We start from the raw sequence: 21290 nt of genomic DNA on the forward strand, positions 1-21290 counted from the left end.
TGGAAAAAAGGATACTTTGGCCGTCTACATCCTTGCAGATGATATGTTTGCTGTAGGCAGTAAAGCAAGTGTTTTCAATCAAACCATGCTAGTATATATGTTTATTTATGTTCACATCACATACAAAATGCTATTGTCCTTTTCTCATGCTCAACATGACCTAATTAACAAATTAAAGCCGCAAGGTCTTCAAAGCAAATGGGACCAGCATTTAACACACATATCAATATTTTTAATGTCTTTTAATTAGTTGGATATGATCCACACAGTCTGTAGAAGCTATTCCTCTTAAGAATTCGCAGCAAAAATTAATAAGTTAAAACTCCTCTTCTTAAGAATAAGCGGTTATTTAAAAATTTACTTCAATATCTATCCAATTATTACAAAAGTGATATAATTTTTTAGGTAAGATTTTACTATCTTTATTAGAAACGCGTTCCAGCACTAGGTTATAATTTATTCTATCTCAGAGCAAACAGGGTGATCGCCGTTAATTTAAAATAGGTGTTGCAGAAATAGATCCCGAGCATCGGTATGGTTCGCAAACGTAACAGTATCTTTCGTAACTTTTTCCCCATGATATACAAAAAATGTATTTAAAGGCAAAATTTCTAAAATTACTTTTACCGGCAACTACGTTACAGCCAGTTAGAAGAAAAAATATCGGGTTTCTGTCAAAATGGGCCTCGAAAAAGCGAAAAATGCGTGCATAGAATTAGTAACTGCGGAAAAACTATTTTTAGGTATTTTCGATTCCGCTGGGTCTTGAAGTTAACATGCCAAATATTTTGGGGATTCAACAAGCATGCAGTTTCTTCTCGAACTATTATGGGACTTCTGGGCAAGAAATGCAAATCCCTTAAAATTAATAAAAGAAATGAATTAAAAAATCGTTTTGTGTGCCTGAAAATAGATACTTCAATCACGGAGTCCTTGAAGTCAATGCCCAGTTTATTGAAGATGGAAAGATTTTCAATTAATCATTGGGCCTGAAGAAATCGCATGCGTCTGACAATCTCAAATTCAGTCTTTAATAGATGATTTTAATATAAGAAAGAAACAGATTTACTACTACTAATAACGGCCGAAACTTGATAAAAGCCGTAGATTTGCTTAATGAGTCTGAAGCCGAAAATGGCGAAAACCCTGACGACGAGTTGGAAGTAGAAGGGCTCACACACCATCTACAACTTCATTCAATCGTTTCGATTAAATGTGCCGCTCTCACTCTGTAAAGAACTGATTTTGTTGGTCTGCTCGCTACGAGATTCGTGCGGCTAGCTCAGTGCTAGTGCTGCGTTCGTCTTAACCAATTCATGTGTGGTTCTCTGTCACTCGGGGATTCGGTAAGTTGCTGTTCCAGGACTTCGTAATCGCTGGGCTTTCCAGGACAACGCGTCTTGAAACTATAAATCGATCGACCGCTCGTCCTTTGCTCTGGGTTCTGCTCCGTAGGGCTGATCCAGCTCCTAGCGCTCTGCGCCCTTATATAGGCGCAACTTGTGCTGGCTTTCTAATCGGTTTTTTTAGCTTGCGCCCAACGCAAAAACCGTTACCTAGTCGTCGGGAACTTGTGATTGTGCGGACTTCCTTGGCAAATCCTTTTTGCTGGTGAAATAACGGATGACCCTGGCAAATGCCCGGCGCAGAATCCTGTTGCCTTGCAATCTGGCACAGCGTATCCTTATGATTGTCCTTTCTACGTAGCGTATAGATAGACTCTCTATAGACTCTCGCTTAAGCCTGACGCATTGTTCAAGCATGAACACGTAAAATTTATATATAAATTATGTTTTTTGCTTCGGGATATATTAAAAAAAAGCGATTTTTATTTTAATATACAGCGGACTTTTTATTGGTAAAGTTCTTTCAAGTTAGATCCCCAATCTTAAACTGATTTTACAAAATGCATTATTCTTATAACTAGGGCTTTTAGCGGTGACAGTGACGCGAGCAGCGAAAGTGGACTTTGATTGAGAATTTTGATTGGTCAAATCTGTGGCCGGATGAAACGGTTTCTAGGCTGCATCTTTTGTTTAATTAATTTGGATTGGCCAAAGCTTTTATGCTGACGAATGGGTTCTCAGGCTGGACCCTTTGTTTAAATGTTTGAATATTGTTTATGTCTACCGTCGTCGATAAAGGCGTGAGAAGTGTTTATAATTCTGGTGCTGCCGATTGAAGGCGTGGGAAAGATTTGTGTCTGAGGGGTTAAATGTTTATGTCGGATTGATTTGAATAACTGCGATAGTAGGCTCTGGACTTATGTTATTGACAATTGGAATAATGGGTATCTCGGGATATACAAGTTGTATGTTGGGTTTGGTATCCAGGGTATTTGCGTATACGTCACTCGCCCCTCCTTTAGAAGATTCAACATCCTTGTTGAATTTAAACAAAATTTTTTTTTTGTTGGCTAGGCGCCTATAGGTAAATATGATATAAGTAGTAATGCTTAAAAGTATAATTATTAATATTGTAAAAACAATCCACTTATAAATTGATTCTTGTTTTTGTTGATAGGTAATAGAGTTTTTAAGTTTTAACAATCGTATTGGTTCATATAAAGTAATATTAGTGCTGGATAATATAATTTTATATTTTTTTATGTTCTTTGATGTTGTAATTTTAATATCTCTTATTTCTAAAGTACATTGACTTAATTGTATTATATTGTTACCCTGAATTGTTTTGTTGAAAATTTCGTAATCTTGAATAATTTGTGTCTCTTTTAAATTATAAGTAATAATGATGTTAGGCTCAATATATTTTAAAGATTCATTTTCTGATACAAAAGTGTGTTGACATTTCGCAAATTGATTAGTAAGGATTTGAGAGATACATTGATCAGTGATAATACATTTTTGGTCTAAAATATTTGCTAATGAATTTGGTGAATTTTCCAAGTAAAATACTTTCTTTTCGTCATTTACAAAATATTCATAATTATCATTTATATCAATTTGTCGGCCCATATTATCTGGATATTTAATAATTCTATTTTTTTGTGTTTCTTTAAAAGAAGTGGGTATATGGGCTAGAACAAAAGTGTCTTTAGTTTGACTACTTAACCAAGCTGAAGTTTTGATTGAGAGTAATTTTTCTTCGTTTATGTTCTCCAACTCTTCATGTTTTAGTATTTTAGGATTAAATATTCCAACTCTTGTTAATTGTAAACTCATTTGTAAATCTTCAATGTATTCTAGGAATATATTTAAGGAATATCTAAAAATGTGCAAAGCTTTTTCTTCTTGTTTATCTTTTACGAGTTTGCTTATATCTTTTATTTGTTAATTTATTATTTGAAATATTTCATTAAATTCTTTGTTTTCAATTAACATTTCTTGTAAGTTATGTAGTTTATCTTCCAACTCTTTTTTATCATCTTCAGTTAATGTTCCAAATAGATACCTTTGAGCTGTCCCTAAAAAGTTAATTAATCCCCGTTTTTGTCTCGATGACGAAGTAATGTCCGGTACATTTTTAAATTGGTTTTCGTATTTTATAAATTCCTGATATGTTTCAAATATTTTAGTTTGATTTATTTTAATCATATGATGTTCATACTTTAGAGGTATTTTTATAGTCCCTGTGTTCAGAAGTAAATAACCGTTGTTCGAAGTAATGGGTGTAATGCTAATTTGTTGAGCTGTTGTCAATGGTATTTTCGTCCATGTCACTATCATGATCATTTTCATTATCAGAATCAGTACTGTCAGTTTCCCTGGAATGAGGAGAAAGATTTTGTATTTTAGCTTTTTTAAATTTACTTATGTGTTTTACTACTTTATGACCCCTATTAGTTTCTTGCCAGTGCTTTTCGTCTTTTTGTTCTAACGCTCCTGTCTTTTTGAATGGGTTTACTAATTTAGCTTTACGTTTCATTTCTTTTTCAACTTTAGTGTATTCCAGATCGACTTCATGTTCCTCGCGGTCTTTATTATGTTTATCTATCTTATGTTCTTTTTGTTTTTGCATATTTTTGCTTGGTTTTATTCCATAAAGAAATATTTCAGCAGGAGTTTTACCTGTGGCATCGTGGGTTATTTCATGATTATAAACATATGCTGCCTTTTCTATGTTCATTAACTTATCTTCAGCGTCCGTAAGTGTATTAATAATTCGAAGTTTTTCACTGATTGTTTTATGTACCCTTTCTATATCGGCTATACCATTCTTGCTAGTTGTAATTTCAATGTTAATATTTTCCTTTTGTAACCAATTTTGTAATGATTTAGATACTAGGCCAGGATCTTGATCCATTTTAATTGTTTTCGGTTTACCTATCATATTAAAGATTTTAAGAAGAGCTTTTTTTACTTTCAATCCAATCTGTGGTTTTTGTTTCAATAATAGAAATGAATTTTGAATGAATGTCGATGCATGTTAAAAATTTACGTTGGTCAATAAAGTAATAGTCTATAACATATTTATCGCGAATATTTTCCGTTTCTGGGATTTTTTCAAACGGAAGAGAAACTTTTCTGTGCTCAGCTTTGCATAAATTACAAATTTCACATTTATTAATAATGTTTTGAATAAGTTTTTGTGCGTCTGGGAAGTAGTATTTCATTTTAAAAGTGTCATAAGTCTTTTTAATTCCTTGGTGTATTGTTTTCTCATGTATTTCTAATATTTTTTCATGAAAGTCTGCATATGTGTGCAAGTTGGGAAGTACTACTGAAGTTTTCATTAATTTCGTACCAGTATTTGGTTTAATTAATTTCATATAGGCTCGTTGAAAAATTGCAAAATCTTCGTCATTATTAATGTACATAACAAAATTGTGTCCACATATAAATTTTATAATTATGTCTTTCGCCAAAGTCTCAGTCATGTCACTGTAAATAATTTTATTAATAGTTTTGTTAAAGTAGTGAGTAAGTTCGTTAGTGTCTTGATTTCCCTTTTCAAATATAAGTTGGTGATTAAAAACGTTAACTGGTCGTTCGGTAATTTGTATGCAATCGCCATTATCTTCTTGTGCACTATGCACTGTTGCTGCAGTAGTATCTACATCGTCTTCATTTTGAAATACTTCTTCAATTTTGTTATCTTTTGATTCCTTTTTTGTAATCCTGGATAGAGCATCTGCTACATGATTCTCTTTTCCTTTAATGTACTTTATTTCATAATCAAACTCTCTAAGCTTTATTTTCCAACGTTGTAATTTCATATTAGGTTCCTTTATATTGTGTAACCAAACAAGTGGTTTATGGTCAGAACATATTTTAAAACTTAGTCGCCCATACGATAGCTAATAATTCTTTTTCAATAGCTGCATAATTTAACTCATGTTCATTTAAAGTTCTACTGGCAAAACAAGTGGGTTTCCCTTCTTGGGATAGTACAGCACCTAATGCATAATTGCTTGCATCTGTAGTTAGATCAAACTTCTTTTCAAAATCTGGATATATGAGAATTGGATCGTTACTTATTAAAGATTTTAATTTTTCAAACGCTTCATTGTAACTAGGATCGTTTATATTTATTTTTGCTCCTTTCTTTAAGCAGAGAGTCATTGGTTTGGCAATTTTTGCGAAATCTTTTATAAACTTACGATAAAAACCACAAAGGCCTAAAAATGATTTTATTTGTTTTGGAGAGTTTGGAATTTTAAAATCTTGAATAGCTTGAATTTTATTTGGATTTGCTCTGATTCCTTCAGTTGAAATTATGTGACCTAAAAATTCAGTTTCTCGTTTCATAAACTCACATTTATCTAACTGTAGTTTGAGATTCGATCTGCGAAGACGTTCGAATACTTTTTTTAAAGATTGAATATGCTCTTGTAAAGAGGTTGAAAATATAACAATGTCGTCTAAATATACTAGACAATGGGTACCTATTATGTCGTGTAATATATTATTCATACAACGCTGAAATGTGGCGGGTGCATTTTTAAGGCCGAAGGGCATTCTAGTATATTCATAGTGACCCTTCTTAGTGGATAATGCAGTTTTTTGAATAGAGTCTGGGTCCATTTCAATTTGATGGAACCCTTTAGCAAGATCTAATGTTGTAAAGTATTGACATTTCCCTTGTCTAATATTTCGTCCATGTTCGGAATAGGGAATTTATCATTAATAGTTATTTCATTCAGTCCTCTGTAATCAATAGCCATACGAAATTTGGGTAAGCCCGATGCATCCCTTTTCTTGGGTACCATTACAATTTGACTGCAATAAGGAGATTTGGATTTTCTGATAATACCTTGTCTTATCATTTCTACAATTTGTTTTTCTACTTCTGTATCGTAAATGTAAGGATAACTATATGGTCTCCTATAAATCGGTTCTTCATGTTTTGTTTTTATAACGTGTTTGATTTCGTTCGTGAAAGTCAAATTTTCACCTTCATGATACTGAATATCAAAATATTTTGACATTTAATAATGAAGTTCAGTTTTTTCTTCATTATTTAAGTGATCGTCTCTAATATTATTGTCAGATAAGTCCGTTTGTAAGGCACAATTATATTCTTCATCATCTACTACATTTGAAGCAGTTTGATTACATTTTTCCGTTATATTTACCATAGGGAATTCATAATTATGTAATTCAATGGTGTTTTTCATAAAATCAATTTTTGCTGACGATTCTTTCAGAATTTGTCTTCCTATAAGAATGTCATAATGTTTTGAAAAGTTTTTTATAAAAAATGTTTGCTTAGATGAAAATAATTTTGGAATACTAAACTGAATATATTTATTCAAAGTTACAGATTCACCAATTGTTTCAATTTTAGTAGAATTATTTTTATACCCGTTACTCGTAGAGTAAAAGGGTATACTAGATTCGTCGGAAAGTATGTAACAGGCAGAAGGAAGCGTTTCCGACCCCATAAAGTATATATATTCTTGATCAGGATCACTAGCCGAGTCGATCTAGCCATGTCCGTCTGTCCGTCTGTCCGTCTGTCTGTCCGGATGAACGTTGAGATCGCGGAAACTATGGGAGCTAGGCTATTGAGATTTGACATGCAGATTCCTGAGCTTCCTACGCATCGCAAGTTTGTTTCAGTAGACTGCCACGCCCACTCTAACGCCCACAAACCGCCCAAAACTGTGGCCCCTACAGTTTTCATGCTAGATAGAAAATTTTAACTGAAATGTAATGTTCTCAACAATACCTATCGATTGACCCAAAAAAAAGTTTGCCACGCCCACTTTAACGCCCACAAACCGCAAAACCCTGTGACGCCCACAATTTTCATGCTAGATAAAAAATTTTAACTGAAATGTATTGGTCTCGTCAATACCTATCGATTGATCCAAAAAAAATTTGCCACGCCCACTCTAACGCCCATAACGCTTAAATCTGTATACCGCCGGTAGGTGGCGCATTTTAATCTCGCTTTGCTGCTTGCATATCTCCATTTAGCTGAGTAACGGGTATCTGATAGTCGAGGTACTCGACTATAGCGTTCTCCCTTGTTTTAAATGGGTAGTTAAAGAAGTTTTCGTTAATTAAATTTATGCTTGATCCTGTATCGATAAGACAGAGGCATGGTTTATTATAAATTTTAATTTTTATGGCTGTGGTGTTTCGTCCGAGGCTGTTGTCTGAAAATTTTCAAATGTGTCCATTGGCTCAGACTTACGTTGTTGATCTGAATCTGAAACTCGGGGACGTTTTTGGGGAACATTGGTACTCTGAGTACTTTGGTTACCCTATCCTTGATTGTTTTGAAAAGTTTTAGGATAATAATTATTTCCTGAATTATTATTATTAGAATTATTGTTGTTACCCCAATTTCTATTAGAGTCGAATCTATTCTGTCTCTGCTGGTTGTTGTTATATTTGTTTTGATAATTGCTATTTTGGAATCTACCCCCTTGGTTATTATCTGAATGATAGTTGGGTTTTGTATTTGAGTATGATTTTGATGTTTTAAAATCCTGAAATTCATCATCTTCCTGAGAGTTTTTGAACATATAAGAACGATTGTTTATGGATTTATCTTCAAAGATTCCTACAGCTTGGGCAGCTTGTTTTAATTTAAGAGGAGACGAAATATCAAATTTACTTAATGTAATAAAAGTTTTGACTGGTAATTTTTCACGAATCACTTCAGCTAATGTATCACTCAATGTCCTCGAAACTAGAACTGTGTTTGATGGATTATTGTCTAAGCTCAATTTACAACAAATTCTACTAGTCTGTTCTTTAAATTCTTCAACAAATTTTCTTAAATTATTTTTATATTTAATCTCACGTAATTCTGCTATCATTCGATGTGGAGGTGTTGCGCTGTTGAACTCGCTGATAAGTAGGGTTCTCAATTCCTTCCAGTCCTGTGGTATGTTTCTCATGAAGAGTGATCTGGCTTGTCCAACTAGGAGGTTCCTGATGGCTGCTTGGATAATTTGATTTTGGCCTTCTGATGTTGTAGGGTAATGGTAGACTAATTCATCGACTTCTTTTATAAAGAGAGCCAAATAGAGTGGGTCTCCGTTGAATTTATTTATCTGTTTTAGTTGCAGAAGGAAATGATTCATGGATACATCTGAGAGGGCTTGTGATGCTTTTGCTGCTGCGGCCACGGCTGCTGCTGCTGATGTTGATGGCAATTCCATTTTTTAATGGTTTTTTTTAGGCGAAATTAATTAGATTTATTATCGCTGGGTTAGACACTAGAAATCCTCATTCGTGATTTAACTAATGTTGGTAAATACAAATAATGTTTTAATTTTCGCGAAGTGATTTTTTTAAGTCCGTTTTAGGTAGTCACTCGCGAGGATATTACTTGTATCCTACCGGCTGCGCCAATTATGTTTTTTGCTTCGGGATATATTAAAAAAAAAGCGATTTTTATTTTAATATACAGCGGAGTTTTTATTGGTAAAGTTCTTTCAAGTTAGATCCTCAATCCTAAACTGATTTTACAAAATGCATTATTCTTATAACTATGGCTTTTAGCGGTGACAGCGACGCGAGCAGCGAAAGTGGACTTTGATTGAGAATTTTGATTGGTCAAATCTGTGGCCCGATGAAACGGTTTCTAGGCTGCATCTTTTGTTTAATTAATTTGGATTGGCCAAAGCTTTTATGCTGACAAATGGGTTCTCAGGCTGGACCCTTTGTTTAAATGTTTGAATATTGTTTATGTCTACCGTCGTCGATAAAGGCGTGAGAAGTGTTTATAATTCTGGTTCTGCCGATTGAAGGCGTGGGAAAGATTTGTGTCTGAGGGGTTAAATGTTTATGTCGGATTGATTTGAATAACTGCGATAGTAGGCTCTGGACTTATGTTATTAACAATTGGAATAATGGGTATCTCGGGATATACAAGTTGTATGTTGGGTTTGGTATCCAGGGTATTTGCGTATAGGTCACTTATATGTATAAATATAATTGTAAGGGTTTAGTATTTAATTTGAAAAAAAAAATATGTATTGTTTTTGGTATTTTAATTTGTTATGAGCTGGTCATACTGGCAATGTGAAGAAAATAGTTTGAAAAGTAGACGCTCTAAGAAAGCACAAAATTGAAACGCAGAATAAAGATTAAAACGAGAATTTTTGTGTATTTGACTGAACATCTTTCAATTTTGTCAACTTGAGAAGCGTTCTCAATTTTTCAGCGCGATCTGCAATCTATGTAAACTGCAAGAAGTTCGAAGTATAGCTGTCACAGACCAGACGCCGTTATTGTCTGTAGGCATACTTTGAACAAAGTTTAAAAGAGACACCGATCAACATATTTGTATGTGTTGGTAGAACAATTGCTGTCACAGACCCGACGCTCTTATTGTCTGTAGGCAATTTGTTCATTTTGAAATTCAAAAGAAATCTGCGAAAGTGTGCGCAAAAGAACGCCAAGTTTGTGATGTATTGTTTTAAGTGTTGTTGCACAAAATTTACTGTACTTAATAAAGACTCTGCAAGTCTGTTCGAAAATGGTCTCAGGAAGCGGAGAGCGTATTTATGGTGACCAAAGACGGTTATGAACAGGGGCTTAGCTAGGCTCAGGGATCCACCGCAATCTACCTATGTAAGTTTTCTGGAATTATTGAGGAATAACTTTTGATGACTCAACAACTTTATTTCAGTGCAATACAACTTGCAGAATCTGATGCGTTTACGAAAATGCTTAGTTGGGGAGGCCAAAGAAACAGTGGCATCCCTATTTATATATCCCGACAACGTACAAAGTGTCATGAAAGACTCAACTAACAAGAATTCGTGAATTCCCGTAGGTGCCATATAATAAGCCTGAACAGATTGTAACTTTCTCAACAGAAGTTCGTACAGTTGTTTATTTTTTATCAGCGTCCAACCACAACGAGCACTTACGTAACTATGGGCATAAAATGCAGGTTTGCAGAAGCAAGCGAATTTGCGTAATTCAATGTTGCCATATTTTACATTATGTTAGTCTGCACAATTCTACACACTCGGAACTTCCTCAACCCACGGATAAGAAGCCTTTACTCAATTGCTATCCAAACTCTGCAGACGCACTTACCTATTTATAATCATCCCAGTTAATTTGTATGGACCAAATGGAAAAATAGAAACGTTCGCCATGTTTGACGACGGAAGTGCAGTAACCTTGTTGGAGACAGTTATCGCAGATCAATTGAACTTAAAAGGTAAACAATTTCCATTAACTCTTCAGTGGTATAATAATAAAAAGAGTATTGAAATGTCTAAAAGGGTAACCCTTGAGCCGGAGTACACGCTGAAGTACATTACTGTAAGGAACCTAGATTTACCAGTACAGTCTTTTTTAAGGTATCAATATGAACACCAACCTACCAATCCTTGATTATACCCACTTCAAGCCAGTTTTGCTAATCGCACTCGATAACGCCCACTTAGGGTTGCCGCACCAATTAACACAAAGCTGGGATTGTTAGCTTATGCCCTAGGCCAGCAAATGTCAAAAGGACGCAATACAGAAACATTTCACGTAGATTTTTTGGAAACAAAGACCAAACGGCAGGATGGAGTTACCGAGTTCGTGAAATCTGAAAATTTTTGATTGAATAATCGGTCTCCATTAGAATCCGTTGATGATATGCTGTTGACCGAAAAAACAATTGGGAAAACATTTTGCAATAGGATTACCATGGAAGGAAAACGTAATTATGACTAACAGTTACAAGATGGCTGAAAAGAGGTTACTTTGAACCGAGAGCAAAATGAACGCTTCACAAAGCGCTACTTAAAGGACCTGACAACTTAAAGTCTTTGGTAGCCAGTTCAGAGAAAATAAAATCGGTGTAACTGCAGATATACGGAAAATGTTTTCCCAAATAAAGGTGCACGAAACAGATCAACACGCACAGCGCTTCTTATGGCGAAATGGAGACTCGGCTCAGCCAACTCGACATTATGCTATGACTTTGCTCACCATTTTGCGCCGATTATGTCAAGAATCGCAATTCTGAAGAGTACAGAGAGCAATTTCCAAGAGCAGCAGATGCTGTTATTGAACATCATTAAGTGGATGCTCTAGTCATAGGTTTTACTTCAGAGGAAGAAGGCATCGTAATCTGTAAACAAATTGTGGAGGCTCATGGTTATGGAGGTTTCGAACTACGTAATTTTTGCTCGAATTCCGATATTTTACAGAGCGTCAAGTCATCTACAGAACCAAATGAGCAGTGAAAAGGTCTTGGGCATTTATTGGAATACGCAGCAAGATGTCATTCAATTCGAAACTAAGTTTCATCGAATACCGAAAGGAGTATTAGATGGAGATCGAGTTCCAACTAAGAGAGAGCTACTAGGCATAGTGACGGCAATATTTGACCCATTTGGCTTGACTGCGGACTATCATATATCTGCAAAAATATGGTACAAATTGGAATGAGGCTATTCCGACAGTGTTAAATAAAAATTGGAACTACTGGCTATCAGAACTGTGTCATATACACCGAGAGTATACTCTCCCAACTTAAGTTGTTATGAAAAATTGGATATGCATATTTTTGTTGACGCAAGCCAGGCCGCCTTTGCAGCTATTGTCTATTTACGTGTTCTTAGTCCAACTAAAGTTGATGTTGCCTTTGTCGTGGGAAAAACGCGTTTAGCTCCGAAGATGCTCCTTTCAATTCCTAGATTGGAACAGCAAGCTGCCATTCTTGGGGTTCAATTAAATCACTTGATACAAGAACACCTTAAGCTACTTATAGCAGACATCTTGTTTTGAAGTGATTTCAAAACCGTACTGCAGTAAATTTTTTCGAGAGCAAGAAAGTTGAAACCATTTGTCGGCCACCATGTTGCTCAGATTTTATCAATGGAACTGGGTACCTGGCAGCGTCCGCGGTGTTCAAGGATCACCGCGGACGCTGCCACACGTTTGAGTAATTTACCAAAAATATGTAACGACAGTCCTTCGATACTCGCCACGGTCAGACTGGCCACAGATGATTGACATAGTTTCAACGGAACCAAGAGGAACTTTGCGAACGCAAAATGCTAAGGTGTCAGGTAGGAGTCTCAGTAATAGATTTTAATCGATTATCTTCTTACATTAATCTGAAGCGCGTTGGAGCCTGGGTAAACTGGCATCCAAGAGGGGTCTTTAACTGCCGACGAACTATCTTATGCAGAAATCGAGATATGTAGACTGGTCCAGCAAGAGGCATACGCAAATGAGATCACGTCATTGCTAAACAACAAAGTGCTGTTAAGGGATAGTGCAATTTATGGACTTTCGCCTTACATAGAGACAAATGGCCTTTTACACCTCGCGCGTCGAATCAATGAGACATCATTTCTACCGAGCTCGTGACGGCGACCTATTCTGCTTCCAACAGATCACAAAGTGTCCACCCTTAACATGAGATACTTTCATGTAAAATTTCATCATCAAAATCAGGCAGTTATAATCAACCAATGTCGATACAAGATTTTGTGGAATATTAAGTGACTTCTAGAAGATGAAAACGATCGTCCGCGATTTCGAATTCGGATCGCAGAAGTGTCTCCCGTCGGGAAGAAATGTGCCACTTCGGCGACACTTCTCGAAGTCACTTCTGCGTAACTTCTGGAACTGTCGCCAAAGTCACTCCTAGAGGCACTCAGAATGACTTTACATATGCTTGTAAAATATACCTAGAAGAGTCTTTACCAAATGGGAAATCTTGAATAAAAACATATTTTTTTACTTGTTTTGCAATATCTTGCACTAATTTTTTGTATAAAGGCTTTGTACGCTTGTATACACGGTCCCTGGCATCTAGGAAGTTTCGCTGCACAATGTTATTTAGGTCCAGCTCCGTCGACATAAGAAATTTACTAATAACCATTTCTAAAAGAAACAGAACAAAAATTGTTTTTTGTTTAGTCAAAGTAAAAATAAGCTAGAAGACATTACCTTTTAAAATTAAATATGTGGAGAATAGTTGGATGCTGGGTTTCTCCGCAGTTACACGCCAAGTAATGTCCACAACTAGCTTGTCCGTAAATAGCTTTAAATATTCGTACAGCTCACGATAAGCACGAATTGTTACACCCTTTGTTGAGAGGGACATTTAAATATGTTAAGGAATTTGAGATATTTAGAAAAACCAAAGCTATATTTTGTAAACGCACAAATTTGATACAAACCCGCACTGTCCACAGAAAAATCGGGAAACGAAATGGCGCTCGGACAGAAATATCGCCCTTTTGCTTGTAGGGACTAACCGTATCAGTTGGTAGCCGCCACGAAAAGCGCTGGCAGTTATCTTTACTTGGATGACATGCAGAGTAACTGATCTTGAACTATCTCGGACCTTTCGACAGATACATTTATAATCTGTCTACGAAATTTCGTCAACCGTAGGGGTACACCTGTTATTATTCGAAGCGATAACGCCACAAACTTCATCGGTGCTAATAAGGTGCCCAAGGATTGTGAGAGTTTGTTGGATTTCGATAGTATAGCGAAGGAAGCAGATCAAAATGGTATTAAGTGGATCATGAACTGCCCACTTCAACCTAACGCCGGTGGGTGTTGGGAAAGTTTAATTCGAATCATGAAGGGATTGTTAAAGAAAACTTTACGCGATTTTTACCCACGCGTTAAGACTCTTCAGTCTGTATTGATAGAAGCTAAAAACATTCTGAATGCGCGACCTTTAACTGAAATACCCTGACGCCACTGCACCGAGAAGAACTTGGAAAAAAGCAAGAGGCATAATGATGTTTGTCGGGAAGGTTCAAATAGTTCGTTCTGCCGACGTCAAAACTGAAGATAACGTGCTACGGCGGCCAAAATCCAAGTTAATTAAACTTCAGTTAAGTAATGAATCCTAGAACGATTCACGGGGAGGGAGGATGTAAGGATTTAGTATTTAATTTTAGAAAAACATGTTTTGTTTTTGGTATTTAAATTTGAATTAAAAAGGAAAGAAGTTTTATTTGTTAGGAGCTGGTCATATTGGCAATGTGAAGAAAATAGTTGTGATAAGTAGACGCGCTAAGAAAGCACAAAACTAAAATGCAGAATAAAGATTAAAAACTAGAAATTTTTTGAAAGAAATTAGTTTGAAATAGTAACTCGCAAATGAAGACGTCCATCATTCTGGTCGCTCTATCCGCTTTGGTCCTTCAAGGAGCTCTACAAGTCAACAAGTGGTAAGAGACTAAGAGTTGTAATAAGGTAAAAAAGGTTTGGCCTTAAGGCCTTAGACATCAGTAATACAGTTGTCTTGAAAAATAGTGCGCTAAAAAACACGGAGTTCTATAACGACACAATCCGAGTTTACCGTCGAATCGAAATTTAGTTCATTTTGGCTCGGTTAAAATGACTATCGATAGCAGAAGCATATACAGCAGCAACAACGAGTACAACCACAACAACAACAGCATCGCCTAAAGCAGCGGCAGCAACGGCAGCGGCGACAGTACCAGCGATCCGAGGACAACAGATAAGACATATTAAAGATAAACCATTATATTTACATAATTATATTTAAAAAATGGTGTCCGAACAATATTTAAGACTGCTTAAAAGCCAGTCGGATATAAATACATGTATAGAAATACAGGACCCAAAACGCGAAACTCTAAGAATTAGGAAAAAATAAAATGCGTTTTCTCTGCCAAAATAACTCATATTTAAAGCCTAGTACTCAGATTGGCTAAGAGTTTCACTAGTCGAAAAATCTTATTCTTTGTAGTGTGGCCGAAGTTTTCAAAGTTCACCCGCAATGCATGTAGCATGGTCTTACTGTCAAACAGCTGGGTTGCCAAACGGAAATCAAATCAATTGGAAAAATTGAAATAGGAGGAGTCTGCTGGTGCACAAAGTCATTAAAATAAAAATATATTAAATGTTCAACGAACGTTTTTATTTATGTAAATTAGAAGTTTAAGGCTTTCTTCTCGTCCCACGAATGCTTCGCCATCTTTCCCGCTCCATCGCAGTACAGCTCCGAGTCCCAATAGGCATATTGGATTTTGAGGAAGTGGGAGAACGGAGTTGATCCGCTGATGCCGGAAGTCACCCAGCATCCTGGCAGTGGCTGGCTATGGCTTCTCAAACTGTTCCTTAGTGGGCGCCCTATTTTCCTCCACCGTATAGAAGCCAGAGGGTCCTCCAGCTCCCCTTAAGCTGCCAAGTAGCTGGTGGTGGTGGTGTCCGGAGTCGTAATGGAGAGGTCGTCGGAGATCGTATTACTGATGGTTCTGCGAAAAATATACTTCTTACTTTCTTTGCGAGGATGCGCCCGGCAGGATGTCCATGTAGAGATCGAAGTCCCCCTCGGCATGTTCCTTCCCACTGGGACTCTCTAGTGGATCTCCTCCAGCACTTCAACTGTTCTGCGAATTTGCCCCTTTTGTGGAATTGCTTCCTGTCCGTGAAATCCCACAATAAAGGGCATAGGCTTGGATTTGGCGTCCTATTTCATCTGCACTGACCTCCTGCATCCGATTTTGGGGTTTTCTTTCCATTTTTAATTTTTAGTTTACACATGGCGATGTGCGCGAAACTATAAATTGGCGACTGGCGTTGGTAGCTAGCCATTTGGCAGCCATTTTGACAGCGTTGCCGGAACACGCCGTAGGCGTTGGATACTGCTTGGAGCGGTTTTAAGAGATTACCCGGCGGAGTGGAAACGCACCCTAGCGACAGGATAGCATTTGTGGCGCAGACAGCGCAAAGTTTACTGGACGCAACAGGTGTTGCTGGATTAGTGCCTGGACGAGATGATGCAGCGTTCGCTCAGGACAGGAGATAGTGACGACGCAATAGGATGGCAGCGTGTTGGTCCCGCAGCCGAGGGCAGGGACGCAGCAAGATGGCGGCCGAGGCATTGAAGCCCCGACGTCATCCGTCCAGTCGGCAAGTGCTGGGGCCACCAGGAAACCAAGGGTGGCCGACCTCTTGGAGAGGATCGCCCGGTACGTTGAGTGAGGTTGGGATAGGTCAGACGCAATTTGCAACCGGCCTGGCCGTACCTAACCTAACAAGTGCTTGTGTGGCGTCAGGGAGACCGTTGTACAGTTTCGCATTTTGCGCTACCGGTACCACGGTCCCACCGCATTGCTTTGGAGGGAAGCTGGAGGACTGGCCAATATTCTACTGCGCGTTACGGAGACGACGCAAGTGTATGGTTGTACGGATCTGGAGAACAACCAGAGGTTTCTGAAGGCGTTGAAAGATGACGCGCGTAAATCGGTGAAGTCGCTGTTAATTCACCCCAGCAATGCAAATGCAGTAATGGAGCAGCTGCGTTTCAGATACGGCCGACCGGAGCAACTTATACGCAGCCAGCTCAACAGCATCAGAGACTTGCCTGCAATAAGGGAGCACAATTTGGGTAAGCTCGTCGCATTCGCCACGCATGTCAGTAACCTAAAGGACCTGGACAACATGTCATTTGGGACTGCCAACGGTTCCTCGGAGGCACACCTACAGAGAGGGTGAGGCTCGTGAGAAGACAAGGCGCTACAAAAAGTTCGTAGGGAACAGAGCTGAAATTCTGGAGTTAACGAAGGTGGCCCAATGGAGATGTCTACCGTCCTCCGACAACGTGGCGGATGATGCGACTCCGTCGCAATGCCGCGTGAACCTAAGTGAGGAGTCACGCTGGTTAGAATGGCCGGCATTCCTGAGGAGACCAGAAGGCAGCTGACCAGGGTCTGCACCCGGCGACGAAGCGGATGCAGAGGATGAAAAGAGATGCCGAGTAAGTTTGTGCACGTCGAAACAAGTGATACGTTTATATCGTTGCAGAGGCTCTCAAGCTACAGGCGATTGGTGAGGACTACGGTCCTAAGGTGTATGCCGTGGACAACGAGATGAGCTTGAGAGCTATGGCCTCACTGTGGCTAAGAGTGAAGCAGCTGAAAATTTGTTGGTCCCCAGAGCGCAATGTGGGGCGTTCCCGGATGCGATGCGGGCCGCAGAGAACGGAATGGAAGTCGCTAAAGGAAGGAAGGAACTGTGGACTGGCGCCATACCTAGATGGCAATGGAGACCTGCGAGCGTACGGCAGGATTGATGCGGCGTTGTGTATACCTTACAGCGTAAAGAGGCCAGTGATCCTTTCGCACCGGTAGAGTCTCACGGAGATGATCGTGCGCGATGCCCACGTAAGGATGAAGCTTCTAAAAGTGGATGCTAAGATCACGGATATCCGGACTAGGTTCTGGATCACGAGACTGGGGAGAGGGATTCGCCAGGTGATTTCTGGATGCAGCCAGTGTAAGCTGCAGAGAGCGTGGCCGATGCCGCCGATTTTGGGACCTCTGCCAGAGGATCGTCTGGAGGCCAATGGTTGGCCGTTTAAGAGTGCCGGTCGGGATTATTTTGCACCACTGCTGGTCACCGTAGCCAGGCTCCAGGAGAAGCGATGTGTGGCCTTGTTTACGTGTCAGACGACCAGGGCGCTTTATCTGGAACTGGCGCATGACCTGTCCACGGATTCTTGTAATATTGTCGTCGAGGGCCAGTACATAGACTGTGCAGTGACAACGGAAAAAACTTTGTTGGAGCGGACAGGGAGGCGAAGAGATTTGCGGAGGAGTTCGAGCCCGAGAGGATCCAGACGGAGCTGTCATGTAAGGGCATTGATTGTATCTTTAATTGTCCATCGAATCCGTCAGAGGGTAGAGTCTAGGAGCGAATGGTGCAGTCCGTGAGGGTGCTGCGTCACACCGTGTAGGAAGTGGCGCCGAAGGAGCACGTCTGGAGAAGCTTCCTAATAAAGGCAGAGAAAATTGCTAATTCTCGTCCTCTCACCCACCTGCCAGTGAGTGCGGACCAGGAAGCCCCTCTTACGCCGAATGATCTGCTCAAGGGAGCAGCCTGCCCGCCGAATACCCCCGGCTTGGATGGAAGCATTGTATAATAATTAAGTTTAGTATTTTCTGATAGCTTGGTATTGTGCCCCTATGGAGTAATCGAGCTCACTATTATTAAATTTTAATAAGGCACTCGTGGTGAGTTTGTGGTTAAAGCCTAGTACTCAGATCGGCTAAGTTTTACTAGTCGAAAAATCTTATTTTTTGTAGTGTGGCCGAAGTTTTCAAAGTTCACCCGCAAAGTTAACCCGGTTTGTTGCCAAACGGAAAACAAATCAATTGGTGAAATTTAAAGAGGAGGAGTCTGCTGGTACACCAAGAAATTTAAAAAAAAATAAATGGAATGTTCAACGAATGTTTTCATTTATGTAAATTAGTAGTTTAAAGCTTCCTTCTCGTCCCACGGATGCTTCGCCATCTTTCCCGCTCCACCGCAGTACAGCTCCGAGTCCCAATAGGCTTATTGGACCTTGAGGAAGTGGGAGAACGGAGTTGATCCGATGATGCTGCAGGAAGTCGCCCAGCATCCTGGCAGTGGCTGGCAATGGCTTTTCCAACTGTTCCTTTGCGGGCGCCCTATTTTCATCCCACTCGGCATGTTCCTTCCCACTGGGATTCTCTAGTGGATGTCCTCCAGCACTTCAACTAGTCTGCGAATTTGCCCCTTTTGTGGAATTGCTTCCTGTCAGTGAAATCCCTAAATAAAGGGCATAAGCTTGAATTTGGCGGCCTATTTAATCTGCACTGACCTCCTGCATCCGATTTTTTTCCTTCCAATTTTAATTTTTAAGCCTAGTACTCACATCGACGAAAACCGCGAGCTAACCATAGAAGTGAGCAAGAGACAAATACGCAGCTAAAGCTTTTCGTCGGGTCCGTTTTTCAGCGCGGTACTCAGGTGAGCTAAGGAAATACCAGAAAAAATACCAGGTTTCGCGAGTGAATTTCGATGAACGCCGTTAGCCGCGGCCAAAAGAATAAGAAATTTAATCTTTGGCGGTGTTCGTGCAGAAGGGGTGGAATATTTAAAAATTTAAAATGGAAGAAAAACGCCTAAAAGAGGTCAGTGAACTTGACCGACCACCACGGGGCAAATCCGCAGTGTAGTTGAAGTGCTGGAGGAGATGCACTAGAGATTTCCAGTGGGAAGGAACATGGGACATCGCTCGATCTCCGACGAGCTCTCCGTTGAGGGCTCCACCTCCACCAGCTACTTGGCAGCTAAAGCGGAGTTGGAGGACGCGCCGGCTTCTATAGGGAGCTGCCAGCTGCCAGCCATTACCAGGATGCTGGGAGACTTCATGCAGCATCAGGCGGAACAACCCCGTTCCCAATTCTGCTCCCACTTCCTCCACTGCCTATTCGGATTCGGAGCTGGACTACAGATGGCGCGGTAAAGATATCGAAGCACCTGTGGGACGAGAAGGAAGCCTTAAACTTCTAATTTACATAAATAAAATCATTCGTTGAACATTTCATTTATTTTTATTTTAATTTCTTTGTGCACCAGCAGGCTCTTCTTTTTTAAAATGCTCTATTTGATTTGCTTTCCGTTTGGGAACAAGACCAGCTGCTTGACAGTAACACCCAGCCACATGCATTGCAGGTGAACTTTCTTTTTCTTTGGGCCGCGGCTAACGGCGTTCATCGAAAATTCACTCGCGAAATCTGGTATTTTTTCTGGTATTTCCTTAGCTCATCTGAGTACCGCGCTGAAAAACAGACCCGACGAAAAGCGTTAGCCGTGTACTTGCCGCTCGCTCACACCTATGGTTAGCTCGCGGTTTTCGTCGATCTGAGTACTAGGCTTAAACCGGAAGTTGGTAGTTGTAGCGTTTATTATACCCGATACTCGTAGAGTAAAAGGGTATACTAAATTCGTCGGAAAGTATGAAACAGGCAGAAGGAAGCGTTTCCGACGCCATAAAGTGATCAGGATCACTGTCTGTCTATCCGTATAAACGTTGAGATTTCGGAAATTATAAGAGCTAGGCTATTGGGATTTGGCACGCCCACAAACCGCCTAAGCCTGTGGCGCGCACAATTTTCATGCTAAAAAAAAATTTTAGCTGAAATGTATTAGTCTCGTCAATACCTATTGATTGACTTAAAAAAAAGTTGACCACGCCCACTCTAACGCCCATAACGCTTAAATCTGTCTACCGCCCACAAAACCATATATTAAGATCGCGAGTAGATGGCGCATTTCAATCTCGCTTTGCTGCTTGCATATATACATCTCCCTTTGGTCCCTTTAGCTGAGTAACGAGTATCTGATAGTCGAGGTACTCGACTACAGCGTTCTTTCTTGTTTTTAATGTGACTCTTATATAACCCTAGATTTAAAAAAAAAAATCGCTTAAATACGACTTAAAGGAAACCTTTGTTTTCCGGTAAGGTTCATCTCCCTGATTAGGGAAGGGCACCTAAAATTCTTTCTATGGGACCTATTTTTTTAAAGTGTAAAAAACGTTTTTCGCACTTTTTTATTTTTTAACTCCAGTTCTGATAATCCCAATTCGGCTATCAAGTACTAATTTTACAGGTAATAGAATGCCCTTTAACTTTCCTGTACACAGTATTGAGTTCCATTCATTAGTTTAGAAGCTACACTTCGTCAAAGTTGAAAAAGTTGGACAAAATTCAAACACGCTGGCATAAATGGTTTCTTTAAAAATACACGCCTAAAAACGTTCTATGTTTTTTTCTTGAAGGAACCTTAACAAAGAATATGAGCCATTGATCACGACAATCCGTTGGTAAATCGACTTTTCACAGATTTTTAAACGTATACACCCAAGTTCAGTATTCGGGAGCAGCGGCCCTTAAACATTACTTTAAATTTTCCGTGTTAGGGAACGTAAGAATTTGGTGCAAGTTGTTATGCATAACGTCAGTTTCCTTGCAATTTTCTTGCTGAAAATATATGAAAATGATTTACTCGGAACTGCAATCGCATACTTTTTAGCTTGCCCAGTACTAAGTTCAACAGCAATTTTAAGCGGCTGTGTGCAGAGGGTTTTATACTATTTGTACT

General features: G+C 39.2%; 2 long non-coding RNA genes across 3 annotated transcripts; one reads left to right on the top strand and one right to left on the bottom strand.

The window, feature by feature from the left end:
- Nucleotides 1–9434: 9434 nt before the first annotated feature.
- On the top strand, nucleotides 9435–18608 carry LOC139354720 (uncharacterized). Of its 2 annotated transcripts, none has more exons than XR_011605587.1 (3): nucleotides 9435–9995; nucleotides 10054–16625; nucleotides 16688–18608. It is a non-coding gene; the product is annotated as an uncharacterized lncRNA (long non-coding RNA). The 2 variants fall into 2 exon arrangements; XR_011605586.1 differs by having other exon boundaries at nucleotides 9437–9995; nucleotides 10054–18391; nucleotides 18464–18608.
- LOC136117202 (uncharacterized) lies at nucleotides 13134–13708 on the bottom strand. The gene is made up of 3 exons (XR_010654576.1): nucleotides 13568–13708; nucleotides 13335–13473; nucleotides 13134–13268 (listed from the first exon to the last, which is right to left on the bottom strand). It is a non-coding gene; the product is annotated as an uncharacterized lncRNA (long non-coding RNA).
- Nucleotides 18609–21290: the final 2682 nt, after the last annotated feature.

Source organism: Drosophila suzukii, unplaced genomic scaffold (genome assembly GCF_043229965.1).
Source record: "Drosophila suzukii unplaced genomic scaffold, CBGP_Dsuzu_IsoJpt1.0 scf_15, whole genome shotgun sequence".
NCBI lineage: Eukaryota > Metazoa > Arthropoda > Insecta > Diptera > Drosophilidae > Drosophila > Drosophila suzukii.